The sequence below is a fragment of the Salvelinus namaycush genome, chromosome 9 (assembly GCF_016432855.1).
Source record: "Salvelinus namaycush isolate Seneca chromosome 9, SaNama_1.0, whole genome shotgun sequence".
NCBI classification, from domain to species: Eukaryota; Metazoa; Chordata; class Actinopteri; order Salmoniformes; family Salmonidae; genus Salvelinus; species Salvelinus namaycush.
In genome coordinates, this window is record NC_052315.1 from 42,296,874 (window position 1) to 42,310,424 (window position 13,551).

Here is a 13,551-nt window from a genome sequence, read left to right on the forward strand (position 1 = left end):
CTGTCAATATTTGTATTGGCTTCAGCATTACCCTGTCTGTTTACCATCCTACCCAGCTGTCCTCCCACTCTACACACAAAGTCATAGGACACAGGCAAACTTTCTAAGCATTGAGACTGCTCTGTAAAAGACCTCTCTCCTCCAGTAGGGGAGAATGGGGTTAGTTGAGCCACCCCGTGTTTCTAGGGAAACCAATGAATCATGTGACCAACTATTAAGGAAGAGGTCCTCATGTCATGGAGTCTGAAAAAGAAGAAACCACATGGGAAAAATGGTGAGCAAGTTAGTAGATTGGTTTTTAAGATTGTTTTATACATCAGTTAGACTTTCTATAAGCTACAGTATGAGGTCCTAATCCTAGCATGAAAGTGCATCCTTGTAGCTGTGTGGGCTAATATAGTCAAAAAGTTTGCCTTGGGTTAAGTTGAGTCAATGGCCATGGGGTAAGTTGAGCCAATGGCCACCATACCCCATACAAATTATAATTACATTTAGTCTGTTTTATGCATAATATGCATGGTAATTTTGCAATGTGTCATGCATATGAACTCAAGATGCATTTTTATTGTTATAGAGCAGACATCTTCATTCCCCGTGTATAGAAACATAAAACAAGCAGGGGTCTAGCCCACCTTGTGGTTCTTGACAGAGCAGCCAAGGAAGTGAGAAAAGGAAAGAAGCCCGTTGAGCAGCAGCAAGGGACGAACAAATAGACTGAATGACACTGGAGGTACATTGACCAAAAATAAAACCAACATGTACCTGTTTGAAAGAGAGGCTATGATAGAGTTGCAGACGAACAAGGTCTTATCTGATGACATGGAGTCAGATCTTGCTAAACATATCAAGAATCTCACGGACCAGGTTCATGTGCTCAGTAGCCTTCCAACGCAGAGAACTTGACTACGAATTTGCACATCGAAAAAAAAACATCGCTTTCCCAGACAACTGGTCAAGAAATGGAAGGGTAAGTGATATTGAACAGAGAGATCTGTATCTGAATGTAAGCATAAATTTAAGATATACAATATACCACACGCCCATTTCATGAATTAAACTTTGACCTACCAGCACCATCACCCACTGTCACAGGAAGCCATAACCCACTTAACCCAAGGCGGCTCAACTTACCCTGTCCCTATGCTCAACTTACACCATACCCGGGGTAAGTTGTGCCAAGAGATACTTTTTTGGCGACAAAGCTATGTTTACATTATTTCCTGGGATACACAACATCCTGAAATATATGTCTATGTCTTAGTTAGAAAAATTTCCCTTGACGTAGTGATGCTGAACGTAAAAAATGGCTCTAGATTCCCCACTCTCCCCTAACCCAGAATGTACAGTACTGTCCCAGGGTGTGTCTGAAATGGCACCCTATTCCCTAGAATATACTTTGGACCAGAGTCCCAGTGACCCTCCAGGCAGACATGTCTTGTGGCATCCCAGACACATTGACAGGTGCTCAGCCATCAAACAGAGGCCTGGTCAGGGAGCTCCAGTAGACAGTCAGTCCAGGTAGAGTGGTGAGAGAAGCCCCAAGAGAAGGCCTGGGAACGAGGGGCAGATACCAGTCCATGGTTGTCTGACTGTCTCTAATGTGGTACACTGCTTGTTTGTGGAAGTACGTACAGTTACAGGAAGGCTGTACTTTATTCTGTAGATGATTGGTTATGATTCACTGGATTATTAGTGAGAAACAGGGTGAAACCTTTATGACATAGCGTGGGTTTCAGCAGTGGTGTGTGTGGTGTGTGTGTGTGTGTGTGTGTGTGTGTGTGTGTGTGTGTGTGTGTGTGTGTGTGTGTGTGTGTGTGTGTGTGTGTGTGTGTGTGTGTGTGTGTGTGTGTGTGTGTGTGTGTGTGTGTGTGTTTGAGAGGTCTTTGATTACTGTCCTTGGGCTGAACTTGGATCCAGGTTGTTGAATTTGAGAGTCATGGCTGCCATGGGTCCGTTTCAAACACTGCTCACTGAAACCATGACCTCAGTCTGTTTCGTAGTGACAAAGTAAACAGACTTGTGTTTAGTCTGAGTCTAATATAAAATTAAATATAATGTGTGAATATCCATGATAAAAGATGTCTGCTGAGATGAGAGCCAAGTTCAAGCAAATGTCAAATTTAAACAACTGATTATACAACTTTGATTATACAAAGAAAGGTATTCCTATTTTAATGTGTCTTATTACAAAGGACACTACATCAAAGTGCTCTCCCTGACCTCCAGGCCAATGTCTTGATTTGGAATTGGTCCAGGCTACTTTCTGTGATGTGCATTAAAGTCATTGTGTAACCTGTAACCACAGAGGTCTGAATTGTCTTTGTAGAGTTTTAGTGAAAGGTTCTGTCCAGGGCTTTGCCTCAGTGCTGCCTGTTACTTATGTTAGCACAGGCTGGCAGAGAATGGCTGATGATGCTTACATAAGACCATCACCCTCTCTCTTCCAGTCACTCTCCAGGCAATAGAGAGAGTGAGAGAGGAATAGGGAGAGAGAGAGTGGTGCAGAAAAAGGGAAAGAGAGAGATAGAAGATGGAGGAGAGAGGGGACAAGTTGGCAGTGGTCAAGAATGCAATTAAAATTCTGGTCAAGGACGCAGAGAAAAAGGCCCCGCTGGGGAGGGTGGGTAGTTTGTGTGAGAACAGACTACTCTCCATTGCGTCATCACATGCAAGGTTGGGTTGGCAGGCTACACCGCATCACTGATATCGCCTGAGAGTCCACTAAAACATGCATCACAGATGAATCAATGAGTTTTATCCATAAACATAAACACACACACACAACATACACACACCGATTGTACATTAGTTACAGATGTAGGATCTTAATTTGATCACTCTTTTGTTGTTGAGAATTTTCCTGCACAGCAGCAAATGCAAACTTGTAGTGTATTTGAGGCTTCTAACGTTTGTAATTTCCACTTTGAAAGTTCAGACATGATTTGCCCTAACAAACAATGTATCAACCCCAACACAAATGTCCATTAATTATAATCCACATAATAATTCACATTTCCAGTTACTGCAGGATTTCCTGCTGTAGCAACAGGCTCAAATCTGTATGGCATGAGGTGTAAGTTCAAAGTGTTTCCGTTATGTCATCAACCTCATGACATATCCAGCAGGATTAAGTCCATTATCATTTCAGGAACTTGTAAAGTGGATCACTGTTCACTTAGAATGATTCAGTATGCACGTTCTCCTTCTGGCAGATCAGACAGCAATGTTCACTAAGGCGGTATGAAGGTTCTAGCTGCAGAAGGCGTATCCATCGCCTATATGGAAGTGAAGTGAACCATCAACTCACCACACCATGTAACCTATGACATCATGGATCAAGTGTCTCAGAATAGGAGAGCTGATCTAGGATCAGGTCCTCCTCTTTCTATCTACTCTTATTTTTATGATCTAAAAGGCTAAACTGATCCCAGACCAGCACTCCTACTCAAAATGCTTTATGATTATGGACTCAGCTTGGCTCTGTGTGGAATTCCAAGTAACCTTCATCCTCATAAAAGTATTGTCTTGAGTTGATATTACCATCGACATACTGTATTTCCTGATGTGGTTCATCTTTAATTAATTTAGAGATGCATGCATCTCTTAGAAGAATGGTATGAGACAGTAACTCAGCATAGCTTCAAAGTCATTAGGTTGGATTGGACAGGGCATAAGCCTATTATCCTACCCCTGTCTGTCTCTGTTGCTGTACCCCCGCCATCTGCAAATTAACACATAGATGTGTGTGGACAATGTGAGCTATACTAGGAAAAGCAGTTGAAGGAGGCAGGCACAGTTTGTGTGTGTTTGTGTGCTTTTGCGTGCGTGCGTGCGTGTGTGCGTCTGTCTGTCTGTCTGTCTGTCTGTCTGTCTGTCTGTCTGTCTGTCTGTCTGTCTGTCTGTCTGTCTGTCTGTCTGTCTGTCTGTCTGTCTGTCTGTCTGTCTGTCTGTCTGTCTGTCTGTCTGTCTGTCTGTCTGTCTGTCTGTCTGTCTGTCTGTCTGTCTGTACATTATGTGTGTGTGTGCAGTCTCCCGCCATGTTTCACTGTGTTCCCAGTGGAGTGACGTCACCGACAGTGTTTCAGCCAACAGGGCTCTGAATCCTCACGCAGGCCACGGTGGGAAGATCTGGTTGCCATGGTGACTGATCTTGTGTTAAAGCCGTGTTTGCCAGGCGTGGGGTAGAGCTTTGAGCCACAGCAGACGGTCACCCTGTGATTGGCCGGCTGAGAGAGGCACAAAGACAAAGCTTTGGCGTAATACACTTAGAACACACAAACAAATACACATGTATACACATACATACAGTGTACATACAGTACACATACAGTATACATACAAACAGTGCATTGCACACATACACAAATGCCCACAAAACCACCTCTACACACAAGAACGCACACACAACAGAATATTCAGTTTCTCAAAATAAATGCCTGCTTCAATTGTATCCGGCGATTTCTTTAACATTTTTAATATTGAGTAAGGTCCTCTTAACTACACCGTATAACTGTAGTTGTATTGGATAATAAGAACATGGACCCCTGTACTCCAGATCTAACCATGGTGATTAGTATTCCATCTACTGCTTGTTTGTAGAGCGAGACGGTGAGACCCTCTGTAAATCCTACTAAGACCACTCTCCTGTCCTGTCCCAACCTTGCTATGCCACTGCCCTGTCCTCAACATGACATGAGTGGAGGAGGAATACCAATGGGAACCGAACAGCTGCTCCTAATTCAATTAGTGTCCCGCTGCCTGTCTTTGTTTCTGCTGCTGGTTGAGTTAAAGACTAATGCATCTTGATCAATACCCTGTAATGGGTCCTGTATGCTGGGAACAGCATGTGCTCTGAGTCTCTCTCTGTGCTTGACCATAGGACTGGTGGGAACAAGAGGGTCGTATTCATTAGGGTACACCGTAGCACAACATTTTGTAATGGAAAGCGAAAACAATTGTTTCTTACTGGACAAGTTCAGAAAGTCCTTCTCTGTCTGTTTCCTTTTGTTTGGTGCCTAATGAAGCTTTGCCCCCTCCACCTGTTGAATAAGGTCTACTGTATCTGGAGGTATAACTGTAGAAGGCATCAGTTACCATGAACTCCTTGACACCCTCTGTTATTCTGTACAGTACCTATTTTAAGTTATGTACTGTAAGTCCAAAATGGAGAGGTTTCTTTGGGTCACCCACGTCTGGACCACTGACCACGACCTTTGACCTCTCTGACTTCTCTATGTCTTGGCTAGGGCCTATCTATACTGAACCCAGAGACCCAATAAAGAACAGGCCGTGTGAGGACTGTGTCCAGTCAGTGAGGCCGCTGCCAGACCACTACTGCTGTGTCAGCCCTGCCCTGTCACAGCCCTTGTCTGAGGTCTACTTAAATAAATATAGCTCTGACACTGACCACAGAAAGCCACTGACTTGGACTGAATCTGTCTCTTTCTTTCTATCTCTCTCTCTGTCTCTCTCTGGAGGATAGCCTGCTGGGTCTTGGCTCCGCAGACAGACTGGAGTTGACTATGGAGTGTTGTCTCAGGTTTAGTCTGGATAGCAGCATCACAAGAGTGATCAAATTAAGATCCTACATACTGTATGTACATAATGTACAATTGGTGTGTGAATGTTTTGTGTGTGTTTATGTGTTTATGTTGTTTAAGGATAAAACTCTATGATTAAGGATGAAATGAAATGTTCACGTTATGTTGATTCATGTTGAGACAAAACTAAAGTGCACCTATTATGTCATAATTCTGAACTCCTGGTCTACATATATCTGATGAATTACTTAAATGACATAAGAACTGGTGCAGTTGGTTTCAGTTTGAATAGATGATCTGCTAAGGTGTAATTGTTGTCTACCAGGAATTCTATCATTCTTATCAGCAGTACTCAAACACAAGTCTGTAAGAAGAGCTCCTCGTGTCATTTGAGTGTTTGTTAAGCTTTAACGACATTTCCCGCCCATATGCTCCCAGTAGTGATAATATGTCTATGGGCCATACCAAAGAACCAACACAGTCACATCAAACCGGTCAGCCGACAATACATTGGAGACCGGAGGAAAAATGGCAGGTTGCAGGAGGGGAGGGTCAGCTTGCATCATGTACTAATCCCTTTATCTCGTTCTATGGCTCCCTCTTAGACTACTGAGTATTAAGAGGTCACGGACAGAACGACCCCAAACCCTTGTCTCTGATTCAGACTGTTAGGCAATGGCAATTTAATCTTACTCTGCTCTTTAATTAATTGTTTTTTCAGTGTGTAAAGGAAGGCTTGTTTATCCGATAAAACGGGGCTCACAATAAACTGTGTGTGTCCCCAAATAAGTAACACATGGAGACTCTGCAGCAGCGCTCTTGCTCTCCCCTCTCTCTGCGTTCCCAGCAGCCCTGTGCAGTGTGCTCTCCATGCTCAGTGGCCCGTGTCAGAGCGCCTAATGACTGGCCCATTGATGAGCATGCCCATTAGTGTCACTGCTCTCATCAGCACACCCACCCTTTATGAGCCTCCAGTCTGGTCACCCAGATGGGAGGGGCCCTGCCGTGTAAATCAGCCATGACAGGTGGGGAGCGCAGCCAGTAAGAGGTTCAGACATCCAGGGTGTGGCTCTCGATAGTCCCTATGTGGCCTGCAAATCTCCTGCAGCATACAACACTCTGTAGGCCCGTTGTTGTGGGCAACACAGGGTGTCACAGCACATCGTCACACCATAGCATTCCAGATCTGTCAGAGAGCTGGCTTTAGCATCTATTAGCCAGGCCTCTCTGTAAATACAGTTGAAGTCGGAAGTTTACATACACCTTAGCCAAATACATTTAAACTCAGTTTTTTACATTTCCTGACATTTAATCCTCGTAAATATTCCCTGTCTTAGGTCAGTTAGGATCACCACTTTAATTTAAAAATGTGAAATGTCAGAATAATAGTAGAGAGAATGATTTATTTCAGCTTTTATTTCTTTCATCACATTCCCAGTGGGTCAGAAGTTTACATACACTCAATTAGTATTTGGCAATTAGTATTTGGTTTAACTTGGGTCAAATGTTTCAGGTAGCCTTCCACAAGCCTCCCACAATAAGTTGGGTGAATTTTGGCCCATTCCTCCTGACAGAACTGGTGTAACTGAGTCAGATTTGTAGGCCTCCTTGCTCGCACACGCTTTTTCAGTTTTGCCCACAATTTTCTATAGGATTGAGGTCAGGGCTTTGTGTTGGCCACTCCAATACTGTCACGCCCTGGCCTTAGTTATCTTTGTTTTCTTTATTATATTAGTTAGGTCAGGGTGTGACATGGGGGATGTTTGTGTGTATTTGTCTCGTATTGGGTGGTTGTATTGTATAAGGGGTTTTGTAGAGTGTATGGGGTTGTGTTCAGTATATATGTTTAGGAAAGTCTATGGTTGCCTGGTTTGGTTCTCAATCAGAGACAGCTGTTTATTGTTGTCTCTGATTGGGAGCCATATTTAACCTCTAATTCCTCCCAATCCCGGATCCGGGAGCACCCCCATCAGTAAAAAAGCTGACTAGCATAGCCTAGCATAGCGTCACAAGTAAATACTAGCATCTAAATATCATTAAATCACAAGTCCAAGACACCAGATGAAAGATACACATCTTGTGAATCCAGCCATCATTTCTGATTTTTAAAATGTTTTACAGGGAAGACACAATATGTAAATCTATTAGCTAACCACGTTAGCAAAAGACACCACTTTTTTTACTCCACCCTTTTTTTAACTGCATCAGTAGCTATCACAAATTATAGATATAAATTGCCACTAACCAAGAAACAACTTCATCAGATGACAGTCTGATAACATATTTATTGTATAGCATATGTTTTGTTAGAAAAATGTGCATATTTCAGGTATAAATCATAGTTTACCATTGCAGCCACCATCACAACTCTCACCAAAGCGACTAGAATAACTACAGAGAGCAACGTGAATTACCTAAATACTCATCATAAAACATTTCTGAAAAATACACAGCGTACAGCAAATGAAAGACAAACATCTTGTGAATCCAGCCAATATTTCAGATTTTTTAAGTGTTTTACAGCGAAAACACAATATAGCATTATATTAGCTTACCACAATAGCCAGAAACACAACACCATTTACCAGCAGCAAAGGTTAGCGATCGTAACAAGCAAGCAAAAGATATATAATTTTTGACTAACCTTCATAAACTTCTTCAGATGACAGTCCTGTAACATCATATTACACAATGCATATAGGGTTTGTTCGAAAATGTGCATATGTAGCGGCACAAATCGTGGTTATACAATGTGAGTAGTGGCCAAACTTCAAGCAATCTGTCCGGCGCCATCTTGGAGAGGCACCTAATCTAATCGATAACTATTCATAAACTTGACTAAAAAATACAGGTTGGACAGCAAATGAAAGATACATTAGTTCTTAATGCAACCGCTGTGTTAGATTTTTAAAATTAACGTTACTGCGCATACAGCGTGCGCTAAAGCGAGACCGCACCGAAATTCATGGCGGAATTATTGTTTAACATTTGTCAACATAAATACGAATTAACAGCATAAAGACTTCTTACTATTTGACGAGCTTCCATCAGAATCTTGGGCAAGGTGTCCTTTCTCCAGAACAATCGTCTTTTGGTTGAAAGATGTCCTCTTCTCCTGTAGAATTAGCAGCTAACGCTAGCTATGTGCCGGAGAGGTGTCCAACTCGTGATAGCGCGTGACAAAGAAATTCCAGAAAATCGCAATAAACTGATATAAACTGCTATAAGTCGGTTTAAATTAACTACCTTATGAAGTTTTTAAGACAAAAATCAAATTAAATCAGAGCCGGAGATATAGAACTGCTAAAACGAAAGCTTTTCAGGACGCCATTGTGATGTCCCTCCTGCGCCAGGCGCCCCGTTGAAAAGAACGGACCTTCCGTTCCAATAGCTTTTATAGTGCCCCAGATGGTGCAATCCACTCCATTCAAATTCTCACCGCTTACTGACATCTAGAGGAAGGCGTATGCAGTGCATGTAGCCCCATAGCTTACATGGGAATTTATAAACTGACCCTAGAACAGAGACCTCGATTTCAGAAATCTCACTCCTTGACAGGAAGTGTGCTGCAGAATGAGTTCTGTTTCACTCAGAGAAATAATTCAAACGGTTTTAGAAACTAGAGAGTGTTTTCTATCCAATAGTAATAATAATATGCATATTGTACGAGCAAGAATTGAGTACGAGGCAGTTTAATTTGGGAACAAATTTTTACAAAGTCGAAATGGCGCCCCCCTATTGACAAGTTAAGGCAGCCATAGGCATTAGGCTATTGTGGGTAATTGTCTATGTGATGTTGCATGTTTGCATTCAGTATTATAGCGGTCACGTTCGTTTTGTTATTTTGTATTGGGTGTTAAGTGTTCTTCGTTATTAAAAAGAAGAATGTCTTTCTCTCACGCTGCGCCTTGGTCCACTCCTTTAAACGGCCGTGACAAATACCTTGACTTTGTTGTCCTTAAGCCATTTTGCCACAACTTTGTCATTTTGCTTGGGGTCATTGTCCATTTGGAAGACCCATTTGCGACCAAGCTTTAACTTCCTGACTGATGTCTTGAGATGTTGCTTCAATATATCCATATAATTTTCCTGCCTCATGATGCCATCTATTTTGTGAAGTGCACAAGTTCCTCCTACAGCAAAGCACCCCCACAACATGATGCTGCCACCTCCGTGCTTCACGGTTTTGATGGTGTTCTTCAGCTTGCAAGCGCCCCCCTTTTTCCTCCAAACATAACGATGGTCATTATGGCCAAACAGTTCTATTTTTGTTTCATCAGACCAGAGGACATTTCTCCAAGAAGTATGATCTTTGTCCCCATGTGCAGTTGCAAACCGTAGTCTGGCTTTTTTTATGGCGGTTTTGGAGCAGTGGCTTCTTCCTTGCTGAGTGGCCTTTCAGGTTATGTCGATATAGGCCTCGTTTTACTGTGGATATAGATACTTTTGTACCTGTTGCCTCCAGCATCTTCACAAGGTCCTTTGCTGTTGTTCTGGGATTGATTTGCACTTTTTGCACCAAAGTATGTTCATCTCTAGGAGACAGACCACGTCTCCTTCCTGAGCGGTATGACGGCTGCGTGGTCCCATGGTGTTTTTACTTGCGTACTATTGTTTGTACAGATGAACGTGGTACCTTCAGGCATTTGGAAATTGCTCCCAAGGATGAACCAGACTTGTGGAGGTCTACAATTTTTTTTCTGAAGTCTTGGCTGATTTCTTTTGATTTTCCCATGACGTCAACTTAGTGTATGTAAACTTCTGACCCACTGGAATTGTGATACAGTGAATTATAAGGGGAAATAATCTGTCTGTAAACAGTTGTTGGAGAAATGACTTGTGTCATGCACAAAGTAGATGTCCTAACCAACTTGCCAAAACTATAGTTTGTTAACAAGAAATTTGTGGAGTGGTTGAAAAATGAGTTTTAATGACTCCAACCTAAGTGTATGTAAACTTCCGACTTCAACTGTACACAGTGGGGATGATAGCCTGGTTGTGCCCTGAGGCAAGGCTGCATGGGCTCATACTGTGTGAGGGCGTCAACCGTGTGTGTGTGTGTGTGTGTGTGTGTGTGTGTGTGTGTGTGTGTGTGTGTGTGTGTGTTCCACTCAGGGCTAAAGGCAGTGTGGTAACTGTAGATCTACACACACTGACCTTTTTTCTTGAGAGCCTGAATGGAATGTGAGCCCACCAGCACCCACTCACACGTTAAAGAGCCCGTCAGTCCCCTACTCACTTCCAATATGTAAATCAATAGGGCTAAGGAGGCAGGTCTGGCATAAGCTGGTCATATCGAGGCTGGGTTTATCCACATACAGTATATAAAAAGGATACTAGGCTTTCTGTTACAGAAACAAGATAGCAAGCTGCTACCAAATGCCTGGTACTCATAACATGATATGCTTCAAATATAGACACCAAGACCAATAAACTTGGAGAACACTAACATTAATGGACTGTAACCCACCCCCATGTTTACTGTAGCAGTAAACATACAATCTATACTTAAAATGTATCAAACTGGCTTTTGATATCGAGAGTCATTGTGTTACACTTTATTCATAGACTTGATATTGTGTTCATTTAAACCATAAAAGTTACAGTACAGTCGATACTCTCTGACTTTAGGAAGGAAGGAAACTATCTGTACTGTCTTTTGTTCTACACCCTCTTTTATGTTGATGATCAAAGCTCTTCTCTGTCTCTTTGGAAAAGTCAACATAAGTGGAAAATGAATGGATTTTCATGCATTTGGCTGCGACTGATTTGTGTGTGTGCGTGCATGTGTGCGTGTGACCAACAGGATGGACCACTCCTTACTAAGGGCTAAGGGCTTCGACTGCTGAGGTAATCGTCTCATGTTGGATAGTCTCTACAGTCTACTCCACTAAGCCACGTACAGTTCTAACGTTACCACTTTATATGACAACAAACCATAAAATAACCTAACACACAGGCAAATCTAAATGGAAAACAAGACTTTTGTGTGACGAATGATTTAAAAAAACATAACATTATAGAGTATACTGTAGTAATGCTTCATTAATGTTATATTGAGTTACACGTTCATATTACTGGTCTGTTTCCTTGGAGAAATGGATGCCTTGCTTACAGGGAGAGCACGTTTTATTAGTAGGCCTAACACTCCACCAGTCTGTCTGCCCAGCTACAGTATTGCATTAGAAGTGAAAATACATAACTCTGGAGTGCTGCGTTTGAGCAATCTCTCTGATTGGCTGTGACAGCCGCTGTCCCAACAAGACCCCAGCCAGAGCCAGCCAATCACAAGACTGTATGTTCACTCCGGCAAACACAGATCAGAGATAACAAGACAGTTAATGAATTGTTCACCGAAAACCCTGGGAAGTTTAGCTGAACCTTATTCGAGCAGTAGTGCATGGTCGTTTTGTGTATGTCTGTGTGGAGTGGTCCTGATTTCTTGGGAAAACGGTTGTATTTGTTGTTGTGATTGTCAAACTTAAGCTTCAGAAAGGAAGGTCATTGAAGTCCATTACACTATACAATGGATAGGAAGCAACTCTGTGTTGAATGTGCCTTTCACGAAGAATGGAGATGCTCTGAAATGAGTGTGTTCGTGGCAAAGACTACACAATGACCTCACCGGTATGTCCCAGAAACACTTTCACATCTCCTCCCGGGGTTTGGCAAACTGGACCAATCACAGACCATTGTCTTTGCATCAGTGTCTGTGGTCTGGGTGAATCAGGGTGTACCCTGAACCATGATCACAGCTCACATATGTCATCCTTTGGAGGGACAGTGAAATAGAAAGACGCCCTCTTTCCCAAAATGGAGCGAAAAAGACTCCCGACCCGCTTTTCAAATTCTTTTGTTGCCACCATGAACAGTGGAATGAATGTTCTTTCCCAGCTTCCCAGCCACCAGCTAACTGCACTTCAATTGCTAGCTGCACTTGGTCCAAGCCCCACAAGCCTCAACTCCAATTTTCTTGCCTGTAAAACGTCAGCAAATCTAAAGCAGGTTCTTATCATTATGTAATTATGGCACTTATGCTGTTCAGCAGCCTGTCCTATGCCGGCCCATTGGGCTTCTTGCTTGTTTCACTCTTTTCAACTGAGGCTCTGGCAAATGTATTCTATTGATGAAAGTAAGTGTGCAGTAATCTGCTCATTCAGGAAACTCACCATTATGCATAATGCACCACTTATTGTTAGATATGAGTTATCAGCAAAGGACAATCAATACTATTTTACCTTACTTCAAACAGAAACCTTGGTCTGTGCTACTGAGTGTGTAGACACAATGAGTTCTGTAATGGGGGATATCATCTGACATTGGTTTTTGTACAATGCCTCTGTCAAATCGATAGTATATTATACATTGTCAGGGTGTGTATGTGTTCATCTGCCTGAGCATGTGATCTATTGTTTACCATTCACATGTATCTAATGTACATTGTTCAAGTGTTTGCATTTGCGCACAGAGTAGAATATTACAGATACGGTAGATTTGACTGAACAACAGCAGTGCATCTATCTGGTTTCTCTGTATATATATATATATATATATACTGTATAGCCTCTCTCCTGGTAGGAAAGCCTGTGTAAGGCCAGCAGGTCAAGCTGCCACGTATGAGACCAGTGGTATGCCTTATTAAATGCGTGTTATTTCTGTATCCTGCCAGGCTAAGAGCATTGGGGGTACATTTTGTGCCCACCCCATTACAAAGCCTAGCCCAGTAGTAGTGGAGAGACAGGCAGGCAGACATACGAGACAGACACCTCTCCGATCAGTCAGTCAAGTCCTCCCCTGTTGCCTTGGTGCATTAGCTCCAGTTACCCCACCCCTTCTGAAGACTTCCCATTGTGTGTTTCTTTACAGGCGGCCCGGGAGCCCTCCCTTTGTGAACCAGTGGGCGTGTGATCTCACCGCTGAGAGGAGGGGCCCCCTTTCCCCTGTCTGGCCAATCCTTGAGCTCGGTGACTAGGTCACGTGAGAATCCCTCTTTCAGGTTGCCATGACAATG